At 37.3% G+C, this 21,387-nt stretch overlaps 1 non-coding gene across 1 annotated transcript; it reads right to left on the minus strand.

The window, feature by feature from the left end:
• Positions 1-20,772: 20,772 nt before the first annotated feature.
• On the minus strand, positions 20,773-20,934 carry LOC128118348 (U1 spliceosomal RNA). The gene has a single exon (XR_008221166.1). It is a non-coding gene; the product is annotated as a U1 spliceosomal RNA (small nuclear RNA).
• Between the last annotated feature and the right edge of the window lie 453 nt (positions 20,935-21,387).

Here is a 21,387-nt window from a genome sequence, read left to right on the forward strand (position 1 = left end):
TCTATTATAATCAGAATGAATAATGCTTCATCAGAAAAACTGTTCTTGGCACGCTCAGATTCAGTTTTCTTCCTTTGATACTCTCAGTGTACTCTATATGTTTCCATTTTAGCTCTCATTTCAATTGTGATTGATTATCCATGGAACTCCATGAAGGTGAAATCACTACTGTTCACGAGTATGTCCCCTGGCAAGCACAGTGTCTGAGACATTGAAGTTGCTGAGCATACATTTATGGAGAAAGGAGAGGAAGGTAGGAAATGAGGGACAAGGCTGAAGAGGGGAGGGAGACAGGGAGGAAGAGGGACAAGCATGGAGGTAGGAACATGGAGAGGAATTAAGGGAAAGAAAAAAGGAAGGGAGGGGGGAAATGTTTGTATGTGTGTAAGGAGTTTAGGAGAGTCAAAAGACTTTGGAGGAATACTGACTTTTAAGGTTTCTTTGGAGATCCACAGAGGTTTCCTAGTGGCGACTTACTCAGGGTCTGAGAATCTAAGGTTGCTTACCCAGCAGGGCTGCATAAGGGGAAGATTTGACCACAGGCGTGGTTGCCAGGTGTTTGGAAGGGTCTACACTTGGCTGTGCAGTGTGCTTTGATCTTGCAAGGGGGAGGGTTCTGTCTTTCTTCTCGTTGGCTAGGTCTCTTTCTACCTAATATATTTTTATCCTTTCTCCTCCTCCTAAGAACTCTAGAAATGGTGGGAAAGGTAGGAGCTGATCTCCCACAGCCACCCACAGGTTTCTCCCTTCATCAGTGTTCCTAGCTTCTGTTACTCCCCTCCTGACTAAGAACAGGTGTCTACAATTTCCAGACCAAAGAAAATGTGCTAAATCCAACCACTTTCTGAGGATAGTACCTCGAGCATGAAATTGATAATGATCTCAACAGATTACACCATGTGTGCTTTCAATAGAGGACTTCTTAAAGAAGTAGTTCTATATGCATCCCAAACTCCCGGATATCCCCTCCTTTCATATTGACTAAAAGCTCTTGTAAGTGCAGAATTCTTCACCGTTAATTTTGGTGATGGAGAAAGTAGAAAAATCAACATGTAAATAGGACGTGTTAAGTCATTTATAAATGCACTGCTTCATCAGTCTGCCCTCTGTTCCCACAGGTAATTATGAATTGCTTGAATAAAGTGATAGTCATCAGTCTTATGGAGATTAATATAAGTGAAAGTAACAGTTCCCTTCTGGTGTAGTTAATGCCTGCAGTCAGATGCTTCCACATTTCTTTTTTATTATGAAGAGAAGAGACAACACAAAATCAGTCATCTTAGAAGGTTTTTGATATCCAACAGCAACTCCTCTTTCCATATTCAAAAGACTAATATAGCATTTGAAGTTGTCTTTTCATTCTACTTTTATTGTAATGCTGTAATGTTAAGTTACTATAGTAACCAATTTGATTTGAGTGAAAGCTTCATTATTGTAATTTTAATTGTTTGGTTTTGTTTTCTAGTCTAGTTCCATTTGAGTTTAAATATGAAAAAATAGGTTATCTTTTAGTATTCTCTAAATATCACAGAACACAAAGACAATTCAGGCAATGATTGTGTCTGACTATTTCTGAAAATATATGTTTACAAATCAATCCTCAATGTGTATTTTAGAAACATTAGGCATTGTACTAAAGCAGTTCATTGTTTGATATAATTAAGGATAAGAGAGTGCCGGTAACAAATCTCGAACATGCCATAGAATAATATACAATGTACAACTATTTATGCAATACATTACTGTAAAAATATTTATTTTCAACTTCCTATATTACAGTGAAAACATAACCATCATATTTACATCATTACAAAATTTAAGGATTAAGAAAAAGAATCTTACAGTGAATTCATCTGATTTTATTGTAGTATTAAATTAATGTAATTTAAATTACCCATGTCTGATTAACTTTTCTAGTAACAGCTGTGTGTGTTAGGGCTTTTATTGCTGTGATAAAATACCATGACTATGGTGGTATTGTGTTCCCCAAAATATTGTGCACCCTAATAAACTTATCTGGGGTCAGAGACAGAATAGCCACTAGACACAAAGGCTAGAAAATGGTGGCACTCACACCTTTAATCCTAGCACTCCAGAGGTAGAAATCCCTCTGGATCTCTGTGAGTTCAAGGCCACATTGGAAACGACCAGGCATGGTGACACACGCCTTTAATCCCAGAAAGCGAGCCTTTAATCCCAGGGAGTGATGGCAGAAAGCAGAAAGGTATATAAGGCGTGAGGACAAGAAACTAGAAGCATTTGGCTGGTTAAGCTTTCAGGCTTCTAGCAGCACAGTTCAGCTGAGAGCCATTCAGATATGAGGACACGGAGGCTTCCAGTCTGAGGAAACAAGACCAGCTGAGAAGTTGGCCAGGTGAGGTTAGCTGTGACTTGTTCTGTCTTTCTGACCATCTAGCATTTCACCCCAATAACTGGCCCCGGGTTTGATTTTATTAATAAGACTCTCTAAGATTCATGCTACACATGACCAAAATCAATTTGGGGAGGAAAGGGTTTATTTAAGCTTACAGTTCCACATCACAGGCCACCACTTAAACACAGCAGGAACCTAGAAGCAGGAGCTGATGCAGAGGCCATAGAGGTGTGTTGCTCACTGGCTTGCTCCTCATAGCTTGTTCACTTTGCTTTTATATACACCCCAGGATGACCTGTCCAGGAGTGGCACCTCCTGCTATGGGTTGGTCCCTCTAACATCAATCATTAATCAAGAATTGCCTATAGGCCAATCTTATGGAGGTATTTTCTTAGTAATGGCTCTTATATAACACTAGTTTGTGTCACATTGGCATGAAACTAGCCAGCAAAATAGCTCTACTCATGACTAGGGCTTAACTAGTCAAAATAATCAATTTGATTCCTGAAAGGACAAGTCACCCCATCCATCATGCCATCTTGGACAGCTTGGAATCTGAACCCAGAGTCCATAGAACTTCAGATAGAACTCCCAGAGCCAATTCACCCTCTTGCTCAATGTTAGCCACTCACTGATGGCTAGACTCTGGGATGTCAGCCACCCCACCCAGCACTGCACCCCAAGCCTGCATGGAGATGGAAAAGGAACTCTAGTTAATGACATCTAGAGCACATCCCCTCCCCGCATCTCCTCACATATCAGTCATCTCAACTACCATGCCCACTTGCGACCACATGAATACTGAACCTAGAATTCCAGAATGGTCCCAATATGAAAACCTGAGCATCATTCATCTGGTGCATAGCCTAAAAGTTGATGTAACAGCAAACAAAGATTCAAACACTAACTCAAGACCAGATATTTCTACAAAGAAATACAACAAACAAGTTATCTCCAGATACCTAGAACCCTTCACAAAACACAAACAAGCTATCTCCAGATACCTAGAACCCTTCACGAAACACAAACAGGCTATCTGCAGATACCTAGAACCCATCTAAAAACACATACATCATGAACAACCAAAATTACATGTCTCCTCCATTAATCAGCACCTTCATCATAATATTCCCCAAGAAAAGCAATTTAACTGACACAGGACTTCAAAATAGCAATGATAAAAATGTTCAAAGAGCTCAAAGAGGACATGAATAAATGTCTGTATTAAGACCACAAAAACACAAAATGACAGTTGAATGAAATAATAAAAGCAATTCAGTATATGGAAATAGAATTAATGAAGGGATAGAATCACTAAAGAAAAGCCAAACTAAAATAAAACTCAAAAATATAAAAGTCAGGAAGTCAAACAAAAAAGCTCAGAGGAAAGTTTCCCAAACAGATTGGATCAAGTGGAAGTGAGAATTTCAGGTATCAAACACAAGATAGAAAAAAATGAATTGTTCAAAGAATATGTCAAATCAAATAATAATAAGGAATAAAGCATGAAGGCTAGGAAAAGACAAAAATATATGAATAGTTTTAGAATAAAGAGAATAATGTAGGCCAAAGGCACAGAAAATGTTTTCAATAAAATCAGAAAAATGTCCAAATCTAAAGAAAGAGATCCCTACAAAGGTACAAAAGGCATACAGAACACATAAACAGGACTCAGAAGGAAAAGTCAATAATGCTGAATATCATAGGTTTGAGGGTAAAATTATTGTGAAAGGGAATTTGCATGGTTTGATCTTACAAGGGGAAACAAGCATACAGTTATTATAGGTACAAAATGAGAATTAAAATTTCTCCTAATATAAACTTAAAGCATATGTAAATTATTAAGTTTTACCAAATTAAAGTACAGAGTGTATTTTTAAAAATTGACAAGTGGAGCTGGGGGAATGTTTCAAATCCATTAATTGCCTGCCTCTTAAGCCTGAGGACCCCATTGTTGTTTTTGTTGTTGTTGTTGTTGTTTTGTTGTTTGTTTGTTTTGGTTTTTCGAGACAGCCCAGGCTGGCCTCGAACTCACAGAGATCCACCTGGCTCTGCCTCCCTAGTGCTGGGATTAAAGGCATGCACCACCACTGGCCAGCAAGGACCCCATTGTTATCCCTGGGTCCTGTGTCAAAAGCAGGAAATGATCACCATGCCTGTAACCCTAATGGAAGAAGGTAGATAGGCAGATCCCCTGCTGGGTTCAGTGAGTGACTCTCTCAAAAGATAACACAGATAGAGTAATCAAAGACGACATCTAATGTTGACCTCTAGACAAACATCTGCACACATTTATGCATCTGTGTGTACACATGCACACACAGACACAGGCAAACAAGACATATACATGAACACACACACAGAAAATTGAAATCAGAAAACACTAAACTCTCAATTATAAGTTCATGCTTCTTTAACATTAAAATAGATATGATTTGAAATTCATTGGAAATCATTGTTTTTGTATGTACATATAATTTCCCTTAGAAGTGGGAGTGTTTTTAAAAATAATTCATCTGCTAAAATTATTTTAGTATCTTCAGAAGTGAAAATACTGAAATACCAAGCAAAATCTATTTATCTATGAACAAACTGGAATAACACTTCCAGTGAAATAAAGTTGCAGTACTCTATAAACTATTTGTATAATGTTCTACAATCTATAGATCAATTATATGACCAACACTTCTTTAATCTTTTCAACAATCCTGAGAAGTAAGCATTATCATCATTTTATGTATTAAAAAATAAACCCAAGTTTCTTTTTTCTAAATTTATTTTATTTTTATGTGTGTGTGTGTGTGTGTGTGTGTGTGTGTGTGTGTGTGTGTGTGTGTGTGTGTGTTGTTGCTTATGGAGGCCAAAAGAGGGTATTTGATGCTACTGAAGCTAGAGTTACATATGGTGATATTTTATTTGTATTAAAATGTTATTTGTATGTTAATAAATAAAGTTGCCCGGGGGTCAGAGCTATTAGCAAGCCATAGGAAACCAGGGCAGTGGTAGCGTACGCTTGTAATTCCAGCACTTGGTAGGCAGAGCTGGGTAAGTCTCTGTGTGTTCAGGGATACAGCCATTATTGGATACACATGCCTTTAATCTTAATACCAATCATGGAAAACCTGGAGGCCTATACAGACAGGCCGTGAGGAGGAGGTCGTTGGGTTTACAACCAATGAGAAGGCAGGACAGGAACTCTATATAAAGACTTTAACACAGGGGTAGCTCTGGTTCGGAGAGGTAGGACCACCGCAGGAGGAAGGGTAAGGTTTTAGCTCTTAGCTCTGACCTCTTGGCTTTCTTCTTTGCATTGGTTCTGTGTTTATTATTTAATAAGAAGGTTGGATACATCTACATTTGGCGCCCAACGTGACAAGAATTCATTAAAAACCGCTTGGCTTGGCTTGGCGGCAGGTCCGGTTTCCAGCCTGGGCGGCCCGGCTGCCTAGCTTGGACCCAGGCCTGACTGACCCGCAGCTGGAGCTACTTGCAACTGCTATAAACAACTCAGACCTGCCCTGCTGAACAGGGCCCCTGCCTGTAAAGTCAAGGCTTGACTCGGCTCAAGCAGCTACACTTTCTCTCTCTCTCTCTCTCTCTCTCTCTCTCTCTCTCTCTCTCTCTCTCGCTGGATTCACACCTCGAACACCAGGTGGCTGTGAAATTCCCTGGGATTCTACTGTTCTACCCAGACTTGGTAAGTCAATTAACATATCTATTTAAAAGAGAATTTTTTTCTACATTAAAAAAAAAAATGGGCTTTATGTGTACATTGGAAGAAAATTGGGCTTTGTTTGAAATTTTAGGCACTCTGACAATGGAACAACTATATGAAAAGATTAATATTGATCGAATTATTCAGTTTATTACTTTTCTTATCCTCATTTTACTATTTAAAAAGATCGTCAACTTAAGTGCCAGGATAACAGTCTTAGAAAAACTTGTTAAACCGGTAAAAATGAATTATAGAGAAATTCAAATTCAGACAGAAGAAATAAATAGTGAAGTTGTTTCAAAATTGGATCGTAAGGTTACAGAAAGAAAGCCAGTTTTCACACAATCACCCTTAATTTATCCAGTAGCCGTACAGCAGCTACCTGATGAAGAGAATGAACAAAATACTTGGGTTCCAGTTGAAATGTTAGACTTACGAAGATTTAAGGAGGCAATAGCATCTTATGGCATGCACTCCCCATATGTAAAGCAAATGTTAAACACCTGGTCAACTTGTAATAGGATTATACCAAAGGACTGGCGGGAATTGGCACAGGCTGTTCTTGAACCCGGACAAAATCTCCAGTGGAAAATGTGGTTCAGTAATGAGGCTAAACATATAGAAAGACAATGGAGGGATAGCGGAATACAAGTCTGCCAGGATCAGCTTATTGGCGAAGGCCAATATGCTTCAGTACAAACACAATGTTCATATGATGTCCAAACCCTACTTCTATGTAAAACGGCAGCTTTGAATGCATGGGACAGAGTTGAAGAACCAGGAAAAAAAACTGAATCATTTACAAAGGTTATACAGGGCCCCAAAGAATCTTTCACAGATTTCTTACAAAGATTGACTTCAGCAGTACAAAAAATGGTCCCGAATTCAGAGGCTAGTCAGATAATAATTGAATCTTTAGCCTTTGAGAATGCAAATGCAGCGTGCAAAAGAATAATTAGGCCGTTAAAGGCAAGATCTGCACCTTTGGAAGATTGGATTAGAGATACAGTTAATGTAGAGGCTTATGACCATGATGATACGTGGGTAGGAAAAGCAATTTCAAAAGGTTTGAGCAATGTTAGATGTTTTGGATGTGGAAAGCAAGGACATTTGAAAAGGGATTGTAAACAGGTCATTCCTAGAAATAATGTTTATTCAAGGAACACTGGCAACAGAATGCCCCTTCCTTCTGGAGTATGCAGAAGGTGTGGTAAGGGAAAACACTGGACCAACGAATGTAGATCAACAAGGGACAGACAGGGTAACCCTCTGCCTCGAGCTTCGGGAAACTCCCAGAGGGGCCTCAGGCAGGCCCCCACAGTAAATCCAGTTCAAACCTTTCCTGCAGTTGTAGAGGAAACCCCTACTCAAAGCAACTAAATAACCAAATGTCTATTGGAATAAATCATGTTAGTCGAGATGATGAAACAGAGAAAATAGGAAATACAGGAAAAAACATAAAGAAAATTTTTTGGCAAACTTCTATTAATGAACAAAGACCAAAACTAACAATAAAAATAAATGGTGTTTTGTTGTCTGGTCTGGTAGACACAGGTGCTGACATTACCATAATTGCACCAGAATTTTGGCATCCAACTTGGCCTCTTCAGGAGGTAAACATTCAACTCTTAGGAATTGGGACATTATCTAGAGTGAAACAAAGTGTAAGATGGCTTGAATGTATAGGTCCAGAAGGACAGAAAGGAAAATTAAAACCATATGTGGCTAACATAGCTATGAACCTGTGGGGTCGAGACTTGTTACAACAATGGAATACTCAGATTAATATCCCTCCAATCTCAGAAACAAATCATAAATTAGTACATGTTTCTGAGAGAAATATTAAAAGATATTATTCTAATGAGTGCTCACCAGCCATCCATGTCATACAAGAACAGGGCACAACAACTGATAATCTTCCAAAAACATTAACAGCTCTACCTTTAAAATGGTCAACAGACAAGCCTGTATGGGTTCAGCAATGGCCTTTAACAACAGAGAAACTCCAGGCTTTACAAGAGCTGGTGGAAGAACAGTTAAATGCTCATCATATTGAAGAATCAACCAGCCCTTGGAATTCTCCTGTATTTGTTATAAAAAAAAAAATCTGGTAAATGGAGAATGGTAACAGACCTTAGAGCAATTAACAAAGTAATTCAGCCAATGGGCTCTTTACAATCTGGAATTCCTTTACCTACTCTGTTACCAAAAGGCTGGCCTCTCATAGTTATTGATTTAAAAGACTGTTTCTTTTCAATACCCTTACAAGAAAAAGACAGAGAAAGATTTGCTTTCACAGTGCCTACTTATAATAATTCTCAACCGGTTAAAAGATTTCAATGGAGGGTTCTCCCACAGGGAATGTTGAATAGCCCAACTTTGTGCCAATATTTTGTAAAACAGCCATTAGAAGTGGTACGTAAAAAATTTCCTAAATCTATAATTTATCATTATATGGATGACATTTTATTAGCTGATTCAAATGCAGATACTTTAGAAAGAATGTTTGAAAAAGTAAAGAAAATTTTGCCTTGCTGGGGATTACAAATTGCTTTAGAAAAGGTACAAAGAGGAGATTCTATTAATTATTTAGGATATAAAATAGAACTTCAAAAAATTAGACCTCAAAAAGTGCAAATTAGGAGAGATCGACTACAGACTCTTAATGACTTTCAAAGATTATTTGGAGACATTTCTCATTTAAGAACTATTGTTGGGGTAAAAAATGATGAACTGAATAATTTGTTTAAAACCTTAGAAGGTGATAAGGACTTAAATAGTCCAAGAGAATTATCACCTGAAGCTGAGAAAGAATTGGCCTTGGTAGAAAAGAAAGTACATGAAGGGCACGTAGATCGTATTGATCCAAAGCTGGATTGCATTTTGGTTATTTTACCTTCTAGGCATTCCCCAACAGGAATATTAATGCAAAGGGAAGATATTATATTGGAATGGATATTTTTACCAAATAAACCAAATAAAAAATTAAAAACTTATGTGGAAAAAATCTCTGACTTGATTTGGAAAGGAAAATTGAGACTTCGTCAATTAGCAGGAATAGACCCAGCAGAAATTGTCGTACCTTTAACTAAGGAGGACATTGAAAAATTATGGATAGAAAATGAAGCTTGGCAAAAAGCTTGTAGTAATTTTTTGGGAGAAATTAACAGCAAATATCCCAAAAGCAATAGAATTGATCTTATAAAGAGAGCTGATTGGATCTTGCCTCGAATTGTGAGGAAAAAACCCATATCTGGAGTTCGCACATTTTATACAGATGCCAACAAACAAGGAAAGGCAGGTTACAAATCAGAAAATTTAAGTAAAGTGGTTCAAAGTCCTTATAATTCAGTTCAAAAATCAGAATTGTATGCTATTCTGTTGGTATTAATGGATTTTTCAGAACCTCTCAATATAGTAACTGACTCTCAGTATGCTGAAAGAGTAGTATTAGATATTGAGACTGCAGAATTTATCCACGATGCTTCAGAATTAACTTCATTATTTATTCAATTACAAGATACAATCAGAAAAAGGAGTCATCCTTTATATATAACTCACATCCGATCCCATACTGGTCTGCCAGGCCCTCTAGCACAAGGCAATGATGAGATTGATAAATTATTGATAGGAAATGTGCTGGAGGCCTCAGAATTTCATAAAAAACATCATGTAAATAGTAAAGGTTTAAAAAAGGATTTTTCCATAACCTGGCAACAAGCCAAAGAAATAGTAAAGAAATGTCCTACTTGTTCCTTCTACAATCAAACACCATTACCAGCAGGATGTAACCCAAAGGGTACTCAGAGGAATGAAATCTGGCAGATGGACGTGTTTCACTTTGCAGAATTTGGAAAACTGAAATATGTACACCACACTATCGATACTTATTCAGGATTTCAATGGGCAACTGCTTTGAGTTCTGAAAAAGCTGATTCTGTAATCACTCATTTGCTAGAAGTTATGGCCATTATGGGTATACCTGCACAAATCAAAACTGATAATGCTCCATCATATGTCTCTGTTAAAATGAAACAGTTTTTTGCTTATTATAATATAAACCATGTTACAGGTATACCACATAATCCTACAGGTCAAGCAGTTATAGAAAGATCAAACAGAACTCTAAAGGATATGCTAAATAAACAAAAAGGAGTAACAAAAACCCCCAGAAATAGACTACATAATGCTCTATTAACTTTGAATTTTCTCAATGCCAATGAGAAAGGAACAACAGCTGCAGAGAGACATTGGATAATAGAAAAAACTACAGAATTAAATCAACCTATATACTTTAAGGATGTGCTGACCTCAGAATGGAAACCAGGGTATGTGTTACGTTGGGGACGAGGTTTTGCTTTTATTTCTACAGGAGAAGATAAGCTGTGGGTACCATCAAAATTGATAAAGGTTCGATTTGAACAAGAGAGACCTCTTAATTAGAGGAGGTGATAGTTCATCAACTATCGTAAACATCCAATTTAAACTAACTTACACCAATAACACATGCCTTTTCATTTAATCAGATAACTTGTCAAAAAGGAACATCCCCAAAAAACCTTGGGGAAAGGTTTTTGTTTTTGTCTTTTAGGAGAATGAAGGTTAAGGAATTTGAAGAACACTGGACAAATGAGACAAATGAAGAAAAGGGACAAATCATCTATCCTAAGAAACAGAGTGAAATGGCGTATGGGTATGTTATCTAAAAAAATTTTATGTCTTCCTAAATGTTTGTTTCTGCTTTTCTTTAAAGATTTAACACTATTTAACTTCTAATAGTCCCAGTTCAATTAAAATTTAAAGCTGACTTTGGAGTTGGAGAATGGCTCTCTCCTTCTTTAAACTCAAGCATGTTGTTAAAAGGAAAATGCAAACTCCCTGTATCATGCCAGAATAAAAGAGCCATCTTCTGCTATGGGACAGGAGAAAAGCCAAATTAATTAAGGGACTATTCTATTACTAATCTCAACTCTTTGATTCTATTCTGATTCTTTAAACTTTTCTTAAAGTATGAATTTTATATCAAAATTTACAAGATCAATATATATAGATATATATACATTTTAAACTTTAAGATATAAATGGTCATATAGAGTACTAACTAATTCTAAAAAGTCGCATATATAGTCTTTGTGTTCGAGTCTCTTATCAGTTTTTTGCAGGAAATCACGGTTAGGCCTAACATCAACTGAAGTCTCCAGGAAGAAGATGGGGCCCCACAACAACAACAATTCCACGTGGACAATAATAACATCACTAAGCTGACAAACATCATCTACAGATCAGCTTTGAACTACAAAGTGCTCAGAGCAATTTTGAGAAGAGCTAGCTGAGATGATCCAGTCTCAAAGACTACTTGAATAAGGATTTGAGATAAAACCTGAATTTTGGCATTATACACAGACTGGATAACGAAGGATATATTTACCTTTCCTAGAATTTGACAATTAACCTAAAATTTTTCTTTCAGGATAAAGATACCTTCGCCCATACCCAGCAGGAAGCAATTTCAAGAATACGACGCCCACATTCCCAAAGAGGTGGTGTGGGGCGGTTGGTTTTTTTGGTCTTTTAATGGGTTTTGGGTCTGGGATAATTTTCATTGATTAGGGGGGTTGGTTACAAGTTGTTGTCAAGGGTTAGGAAAAAGGCTAAGCAAAGGAGATTAGATTTAAGGTTCTTATAAAAAAAAAAAAAAGAAAGAAAGAAAAGAAAAATGTAAATACTTTACATTGGATTGGATTGTTTTATATTGTATACAAATTATATATACTGAAATTGATATTGTTAGAAAATGTTATATATATTTTTCTAATTGTACCGTTCATCTAACAATGTAATGCAATTTTCTGATCCTTGAATGATATTACCAACTATTAGGATATAAAGAAATGAAAGTTAGTAGTTAGATATTATAATAGAACTTGTAGTTATATTAGGTATGTTTTCAAGATTGAGTAGATATATTTTAGATAGACAGGTTATCTTCAAACCCTTCAGAGATCTACAGAATATGGCATTTAAAATGTTTTAATAACTTAGAAAATTTTTCTTTTTTGTTATGACTATGAGACATGTCGGCTCCTGGCAGTACCAATCTACTTCAGAGAAAATATGGGCATTGAAGAAACTGCATATGGAGTTAACTTTCATTGTGGCAAAAGTTAGCCACTGGACAACAAAGTATCCTCGAATCAACAGGACAAAATGGACAGACAGGACATAAAACAAAGGATTACTGATTCTTGCCAAAACAAGTGTGGTTATGGCTTTATCAAAAGGCATCTTCAGAGGCCAGGACAATATGGCACCAACCCTGAAGTGGCCTTCGCAATTCGAAAAAGGTACAGTGCCCTTTTCTTCGAAGGCAGCTGAACAGGCAGTGGGCCGATGGCCTCTGATGTGCAATGGAACAGCAGCTGAAACAGTTATTCTTGAAGAGTAACTAAGCTCACGCCTCTCAATAGTAGACTGGCATTTGATAGAGGGATATGGAGAAGAATGGGATGCTGAGATGAAGCCATATATACACAGCCAAGAAGAATGGACAGCTGAATTAAAAAACCATCAGCAATTTCCAGAATTTAAAATCCTGAATCATGACATGACACTAGTGGAATTCAGGTTTTTCTGGTACATGGACTACTCTCACTCAATGTGAGGTTGAACTGTTGACCTTGTGTACATCCTACTTCACAAATGAGTCTGTCAGATATGCTAAGCCTATAGGCTGAAGATGATGCCCCAGCACTTCGGAGAAACCTCAGGTGACTGTCCAGACAGCTGTCTGTTTCTGTCAACTCACAAATTTTTTGGAAGTTGCTTATGTGCACTTCCTGTTTTTATTTTTGTTAGCTAATATTATTTCCTTCTTGGGTCTCTGAGGGAGTTGAAGGTTAGTTAGTTATAATTGAAGATTAATTAGGATACATTTTGGACTTACCAAAATAGGATAGATAATGAAATTATTTTCTCTGAATTTGTCAAATACAAATGGACTAGACATTGTTTAGGTATTTATTACTTGTATATATTGTATATAGTTATTGTACTTTTGTATATAGTTTTTCTTATATTAGTTATAAGCTTTTTCTTTTTTTTTCCTTTTTATTAAAATAGAAAAGGGGAAATATGGTGATATTTTATTTGTATTAAAATGTTATTTGTATGTTAATAAATAAAGTTGCCCGGGGGTCAGAGCTATTAGCAAGCCATAGGAAACCAGGGCAGTGGTAGCGTACGCTTGTAATTCCAGCACTTGGTAGGCAGAGCTGGGTAAGTCTCTGTGTGTTCAGGGATACAGCCATTATTGGATACACATGCCTTTAATCTTAATACCAATCATGGAAAACCTGGAGGCCTATACAGACAGGCCGTGAGGAGGAGGTCGTTGGGTTTACAACCAATGAGAAGGCAGGACAGGAACTCTATATAAAGACTTTAACACAGGGGTAGCTCTGGTTCGGAGAGGTAGGACCACCGCAGGAGGAAGGGTAAGGTTTTAGCTCTTAGCTCTGACCTCTTGGCTTTCTTCTTTGCATTGGTTCTGTGTTTATTATTTAATAAGAAGGTTGGATACATCTACAGTTACAGGTAGCTGGGAACTGCCAAACTTAAGTGTTGGGAATTGAACTCAAGTGCTCTTAACCACTGAGCCATCTCTCTAGCCCAAATCCAAAGTTCTTAAATGAATAAAGAATTTAAAAACAAAAACAAAAAAATGCACAATTAATGAATATCACTTACCTGACACTCAGTTCAATGAATTCTTACTAAATTCATAATATACATTGTTTTTAGTCTTTGAAGAATCATTTCTAGTATCTCTGAGTAAAGGGTCAATCATTTTGAGTCTAGATCAAAAAGAGAAATGAACAATGGTAAAAGACAAGTTTCCTGAACTTTCAATTCAGGCTTATTAACCAAAAATTCTACAATTATAAACATGAACAGTTGAACAGTCTTTTAAAGTCTAGAAAATACTGTAAGTAAAGAATCATTCAACACTTTGTAAAGGAAGTTTATATGACAAGTTTAACATGTCAAGATTATTTTCTCCTGGATTACAATCTAGGCAAGGACCAAACAAGTCCCAACCTGTGTAAATAATATTTTATTTCCATTCTTCAATCTAGAAGTTTCTATATAAGTTTGCAGAATCAGTCAACATGTTTTAGGAAATATTTATTTAATATCAGACCAACTATTCTTATCCATGGCTATGTCATTTTTTTTTTTTTTGGTTTTTCGAGACAGGGTTTCTCTGTGTAGCTTTGCGCCTTTCCTGAAACTCGCTTTGGAGACCAGGCTGGCCTCAAACTCACAGAGATCCGCCTGGCTCTGCCTCCCGAGTGCTGGGATTAAAGGCGTGCGCCACCACCACCCGGCTGGCTATGTCATTTTGTCAGTCACTCCAGTTTTGTTGACGTGTGATAATTCTAGTAACAACTGTAGTTTCTAGAACTAAAGTAATGTCTTTATCTAGATTCTTTCCTTCTGTGCCTCACTGACCCCCCAGTAATGGCAAGCTAGGAAAAATGTTTATTGATCACCTAACCTTCTTTAACTGAGCATTCACTGAGTACTCCCAGCAACAGCCAACTGAACACCAAAAAATGAAACTTTGCAATCTCTTTCCTATTCCTGTTACTTTGAAAACTGTAAGAAGGGACTCCCACTGTGCCACTGTCCTAAATTCTCCTCAGAACCCCCATTATACTGTTGTCTATTGTAGTTGTTTGAATGAGAATGACCCCAATAGGCTAATAGATTTTAATGCTTAGCCACCAGATAGTGGCACTATTTGAAAGGATTAGAAGGCATGGCCTTGGAGGAAGTGTGATACTGGGAGTGGGCTTTGAGGCTTTTGAAAGCCCAAGCCACCAATGGCTCTCTCTTCCTGCTGCCTACAGATCCAGGTGTAGAACTCCAAGCTACTTTTCCAGCACCATATCTTGTCTCCCTGTGTGCCATCATGCTCCATGCCATGACAATTGACTAAATCTCTGAAACTGTAAGCAAGCCCCAATTAAATGCTGTCTTTTATGAGTTGCCATGGTGATGATATCTCTTCACAGCATTAGAACACTGCCTAAATGTATCTCTTTGTCTACGATCTTAATAATTCTTAGTAAATCTCTTACTGAATAGGACAGTCCTACTTGGTATCTCCCTTAAATATCACTTCTGAAACCTTTCTACTACCACCTTTATATTATGTCTGAAACTTTGAGGAAATACTGATGAATCATAGCTAAAATAAAACTGAGCAGGGGGTAAAAAGATGGCTCTTTGGGTAAGGGTTCTTGTCCCCAAGCCTGGTGACCTGAGTTTGATCATTAGAACCCATGTGATAGAAGGAAAGCATTGACTTTTTCACATAGTTAAAGAAAAGAACTGATTTGCAAGTTGTCCTCTCTCCTCAACATACACGCCATGGAACATCAACACACAACCCACATATACACCCACACACAATTCAAAATTTAAAAAATAATAATAACTCACCAGGATCAATATAAATAGAATAATGAGGAATAGTATGCATTTGAGAGACCTGTATACTTTGCATGAATGCTACCTGTCTTTTCAATTCCATTTGTACTAAATAAATAACCATTCAATCTAAAATTATTTAAGACTTGCATTTGACATAATCCCTAAGTCATTAGTGTTTATGATATGAGACCATTTGTGGAAATATGTAAATATTGTGTAAATACAGAGCTACAAGTCAAACATATTTATTTGCAAGAAGAGACCCAATATAGTTAATAATTCTGTGAAATCAAAGTGCCTTCATTTTTTTCTGCAAGCTTTAACTTTCACCAGTGACATTGATATGTATCTCAATATATTCATTCAATAATTAGAGACATTTCATATTTGTAAATTCAAAGTTAACTGTATAATATGTATTCCAAGATAGCAGGCCAAAGAGACTATTTTTCCTAATTGACATTGAAAGAAATGATTAGCATGCTGCAGTACTTGTCTAACTCCTTTAGATTCATTAATTATTCAGGATTAATTCTGTGAAAATCCAGAGAATGCTTATGATGATGAGTTCTTAAGATATACAACTGTTCGAGGAGATAAGAACTGTTCATGAATTTATCATGTATTCAAATACACTATAAAGATCTCGGCTGCTGTAAATGTCTTCTGCTTTTTATATAATTACTAAATATTGGTGGCAAATGCACATTACCATTTGCCCATTAAAATCAGATTACAATTTTCTAAACTATTAAGATTTATTAACCTTGGACAAGGTTATATACAAGCTACTCAAAACCTTGTATTTGTGAAAGTATTTTATACATTTGTCTTTTCATATGAAATACCTTATCTGAATATGCCAACAAGACTATGATATACAAAGAGCAGTTTTAATGCCAACTGTATACCAGCTAGAATACTAATGGTTGAAGATATAACTATCAAACTAAATAACCAGGAAGTACAGGAAGTATACAGTCTAGCAAGAGAGACCATTAAACTAACACCAATAATGAATTGTGGTAATTACTACACCAAAAAAAGTAGGGGGTTACTGGACCACTTACAAAGAGGTAACCCAGCATCAGAAAAACAAATCCTGTATGTTCTCCCTCATACATGTAGTCCACTTTCTAATTTTCCTGTATTTGTATTTATGTGGGAACAAGTGTATATAGAGCTTAGGAAACTAGAAGAGATCAATGGGAAGAGAAAACGAAATGCCTTAAGGGAGTATGGAAGTGGGGAAGAAGTCAACCCAAACTAAGGATGCATGAAAATTCCAAAGAAATATGCTACTTTGTATATAAATTTTAAAAGATATTACTGTTCAAAAAGAGGAAAACTGTCTTGGTCTTAGGCAAAAGAAGCCTTGATAGATATTTAGGAGGAACAGCATCAGGAATTTCTTTGCAACATATTCTCAGTGCTTTATAGTTAATGGTGAAGGCTGTAGTAACACTGGAGGGAAGTGAGAGAAAATCTTAGAAATGTAGATCTGGACAAGCCTGGATAAGAGAAAAGCACTAGAACCAGTAGTGAAATGGGCGATTCCTCACGTGCATTACAAAGGATGAAGGAGCAACAAACACAGTGACATCTTCTTATACAGAAAATGATAGTTAAAAAGACACTAATGGGGGGAAGACATACATCCAAGTGTTAGCAGCTCTCAATGTTTCTGGTTATGGCAGATTGTAAGTACTCTCTGATATCATATTTTGTGTACCCATGTAAATGCATGAGACTGATGAACATATATTGGTTTTGAAATAAGGAAGTGAAATTATTTTTGTTGATTTAGTCAGTCTTAATTTTTCCTTTCACTAAAAACACAATTGAATGAGCACTAATGAAGGGAATATATAGAAGATAGAGAAATGGTTTCAGCAGTTAAGAGTACTTTCTGATTGTAATATGAATCTTAAAAGGTCTTATTAATAAAACAAATTGGAGCCAGATATTGAGGTGAACACTGAAAGATCAGAGAAGCAGAACAAACCACAGCCAACCTCACCTCACCAACACCTCAGCTGGTTCAGTTTCCACGAATCTTCAGACTGAAAGCCTCTGAGTTCTCACCCCTGTGCGTCTCAGTTGAACTGCTGCTTAGTTCCTGTCTCCTCACACCTTATATACCCTCACACTTTATATACCATTCTGCATCCAGCCATGTCACTTCCTGAGATTAAAGGCATATGTGCTTTCCAAGCAGACATGAGATCTCAAGTGCTGGGATTAAAGTTGTGTCCCACCACTGCCTGACTCTATTGCCAATGTGACCTTGAACTCACAGAGATCCAGACGGATCTCTGCCTCCCAAGTGATAGGATTAAGAGTGTGTGCCATCACTGTCTGGCCTCTATGTCTAATCTAGTGGCTGGCTCTGTCCTCTGATCCCCAGATAAGTTTATTAATATACACAATATATTTGGGTACACAATATATCACCACAGCTGCTCTTACAGAGAACTAAGTTTGGTTCCCTGCACCCACATAGGAATCTGACATTCACTTCTGGCATCTTAGGGAGCATACACACACACACACACACACACACACACACACACACAGAGAGAGAGAGAGAGAGAGAGAGAGAGAGAGAGAGAGAGAGAGAGAGAGAGAGAGAGAGAAAGAGAGACAGAGAGAGACAGAAAGAACACATACACATAAATAAAAATATTTTTTGAAAATGGTACAAATAAAAATATTCTGCAATTAACTGAAACATAATGCTTAAAGATGCATGAAGAGTTATAAAATAATTTGAAAACTGCATCTAACTTGCTAATTTTTGAAAAATGCAATGATGATGTGCGTCATAGAACATACCACCCACCCTCCCCAAAATATCATAAATTAAAATTGTAATCCTTAATGAGAACATATTTGGAGATAGTGCTTTTATGGAGATAATTAATGTTAAATGAGATCATAAAGAGAGATCTCTAAGGTGACAGGATTGGTGTCCTTATAAGAAAGGGAAGATATACAGGATTTCACAGATAGGAAAGGCCACATGAACATACAACATGAACATGATCATATGCATGTCTAAGAAAGATCTAAGAAGCCAGTTGGTGGTGGCACATGCCTTTAATCCCAGCATTCAGGAAGCAGAGGCAGGCAGATCTCTGTGAGTTCAAGACCAGCATGGTCCACAGAGTGAGTTCCAAGACAGCCAGGACTACACAGAGAAACCCTTTCACACACACAAAATAAACCTAAAATTAACTAAATCTACTGACCTTAATTTTGGAAAACCCATTTCTGTTTTGTTATGCCAGCCCAAACAGAATTAAATGATTAGGCTATGTCCAACCAAATCTTCAAGTTGACTGACATGCTATCATGTCACTTTTAAAGACTGTGTTGATAGATGAAATGGTGTATGATGCTTTTCCCCCTTAAGACTTGTATTTGATTAGGGAGAGGGAGGTAAACACTCTGCCTTAAGCTGTGACAGACTATGCAACAAAGGCAACTGCAGTGGTTAATTTGACTGGACTATGGCATGTTCATCAATTTGATAAAACATTATGGTGTTATTAGATGAGATCAGCATTACATTAACACTGACATCTTTTCCTGTCTTCCAGGACACATTCATCTTCTTCCGCCTTTGACCTCAGATAGACTAGAATTTAATATCCCTTAGATGTAGCACTCTGGCCAATCTTCCAAGTAACCCCAAAAGCTGCTAGTCTTGAGTAAGGTTCAGGGCATATAAGAATGAAATCCATGTCCAAGGGAAGAAACCATAGTGGAACAAGGAACCAGCAGAAATCTTACATAGAACTGAGGTTTGATCCTGGCCAAAGTGTCCCTCTCCACCTGCCCACACTCACTTCAGCTGCACACAGATTTTGATGGCTCCTTGTTCTATTATGCTGCCTTGTCTTGGCCATAGATTCCATTTCTTTTGCATGAAGAAGCTACATTCATCCTGGACCTTTTATGAAGAATCATATGCTGAACCTGAGGAATGTAAAGACTTTTTAAAAGCAAAAGCAGTCTGGGAGAGAGAGAGAGAGAGAGAGAGAGAGAGAGAGAGAGAGAGAGAGAGAGAGAGAGAGAGAGAGAGAGAGAGAGAGTTGATTCCATTAGAAAGGAAGAGATACAAAAGAGAAGAAATGGGAAACAAGGCAGACAGGAGAGAGAACAGGAAAGAACAGAGAGGGAGTGTCATTGAGCTAACCCCATAACCAAATTGTTTATTTTCGTGTAGCAGTTTCCTCCAAAATTAAAAACCTTCCATCTTGGAGGGAACTCATTAAGACACAGGATGTTCAGAGGGGTTAGTTAGCTAATAAGGGCTGGGTACGGGGAGCAGATATTCCAAAGAAATAGAAACATAATGTACTGTTCTAAAGGCATAAATGAAAAACTGGACTAGGAGGATTAAGTGAAGAGAGGCATAGGAAGGCGGGGTAAAGAAGGGAATATGGAGAGAGATGGGTAACACTGAAGGCCTTTTGAAAAGCAATACCAAAACCTAATACTGTATAAGCATCCTAAAATATATACATATATAAAAAGAAATTTAAAAAGAGTTACCATGTCATAGAGAAGACAATGCCCAAACTTTGTGGATTGTAGGGATCAAACTCAGGTGTGTTGATATTTTGTTTGTACTCTAACAAATAAAATTTGCCTGAAGATCAGAGGACAGAGCTAGTCACTAGATTAAACATAGAGGCCAGGCAGTGGTGGCACACACCTTTAATCCTAGCACTCGGGAGTCACATGCCTTTAATCCCAGCACTAGAAAGGTTGAGACAAGAAGTGATATGGCTGGGCAGAGAAAGGAATATAAGGCAAGAGGAGACAGGAGTTTGCCGCCCTTTCAGCTAAGGACTCAGGAGCATTCAGTCTGAGGACTCATGGAGACAGGATCTTGCCTCCTTTTTGACCTGAAGATTCGGTAGTGGTAAGAAGTTTCTCTAGTGGCTTGTTCCTTTGTCTCTCTGATCTTTCAGCATTTACCCCAGGATATCGCTCCAGGTTTTTATTATAAGACCAATTACGATTCATGCAACACTCAGGTCATTAGGCTTATACAACAAGCACTTAGCTACTGAGCCTTCTCACTGACCTGCCTTTCTTTTTTATTGACACCAAGATCTTATGTAAAACAAAAGTGAAAATTTTTTAATTTTTAACTTTAATTTTACTTTTCTCATTGGAGAATGTGAATGCAGGCCCCCAGTACTGCAAACTACGCAGTCCAGATTCCCGTATTTTGGGAAATCGCAGGGGTCAGCCCATCCAGAGTGCAATAGATAAGCCTCGCCCTGGGAAAACCACCTTTGTGATAATGATATCTCCCCGGGCAGGTAAGTATACAACTGTGCAATCTTGAAGCTTGAATCTTTTTGTTATTTATATTTATTCTTACATGTCACATAATTTTTCATGCTTGAGGAGTACTGTGTGATGTTTTGATACATGCACACATTATATAGTGATCAAATCGTGTTAATTAGTATACACATCACTTCAAATAAGTATTATTTTTTGCAGCGATTACATTCAATGTTTTCTTGAAATGTACATTATTGGTAGCTATAGTCACCCAACAGACTGCTTAATAGTACCACAGAACTTACTCTTCCTTTGATCTATCCCTTCTCATCTACCTTTTCTCTAGACTTTCATAATCTCTATTCTACTCTCTACGAAATCAGTGTATTTAGGTTTTGTGTATGTGGGAGATTGTGTGCTGTTTATCGTCCTCTGCCTGGCTTATTACTGTTAACAAAATGTTTTCCAGTTTCATCTATGTTGCATAGACAGG

This window comes from Peromyscus californicus, unplaced genomic scaffold (assembly GCF_007827085.1).
Source record: "Peromyscus californicus insignis strain IS unplaced genomic scaffold, ASM782708v3 Scaffold_10__1_contigs__length_136768540, whole genome shotgun sequence".
NCBI lineage: Eukaryota > Metazoa > Chordata > Mammalia > Rodentia > Cricetidae > Peromyscus > Peromyscus californicus.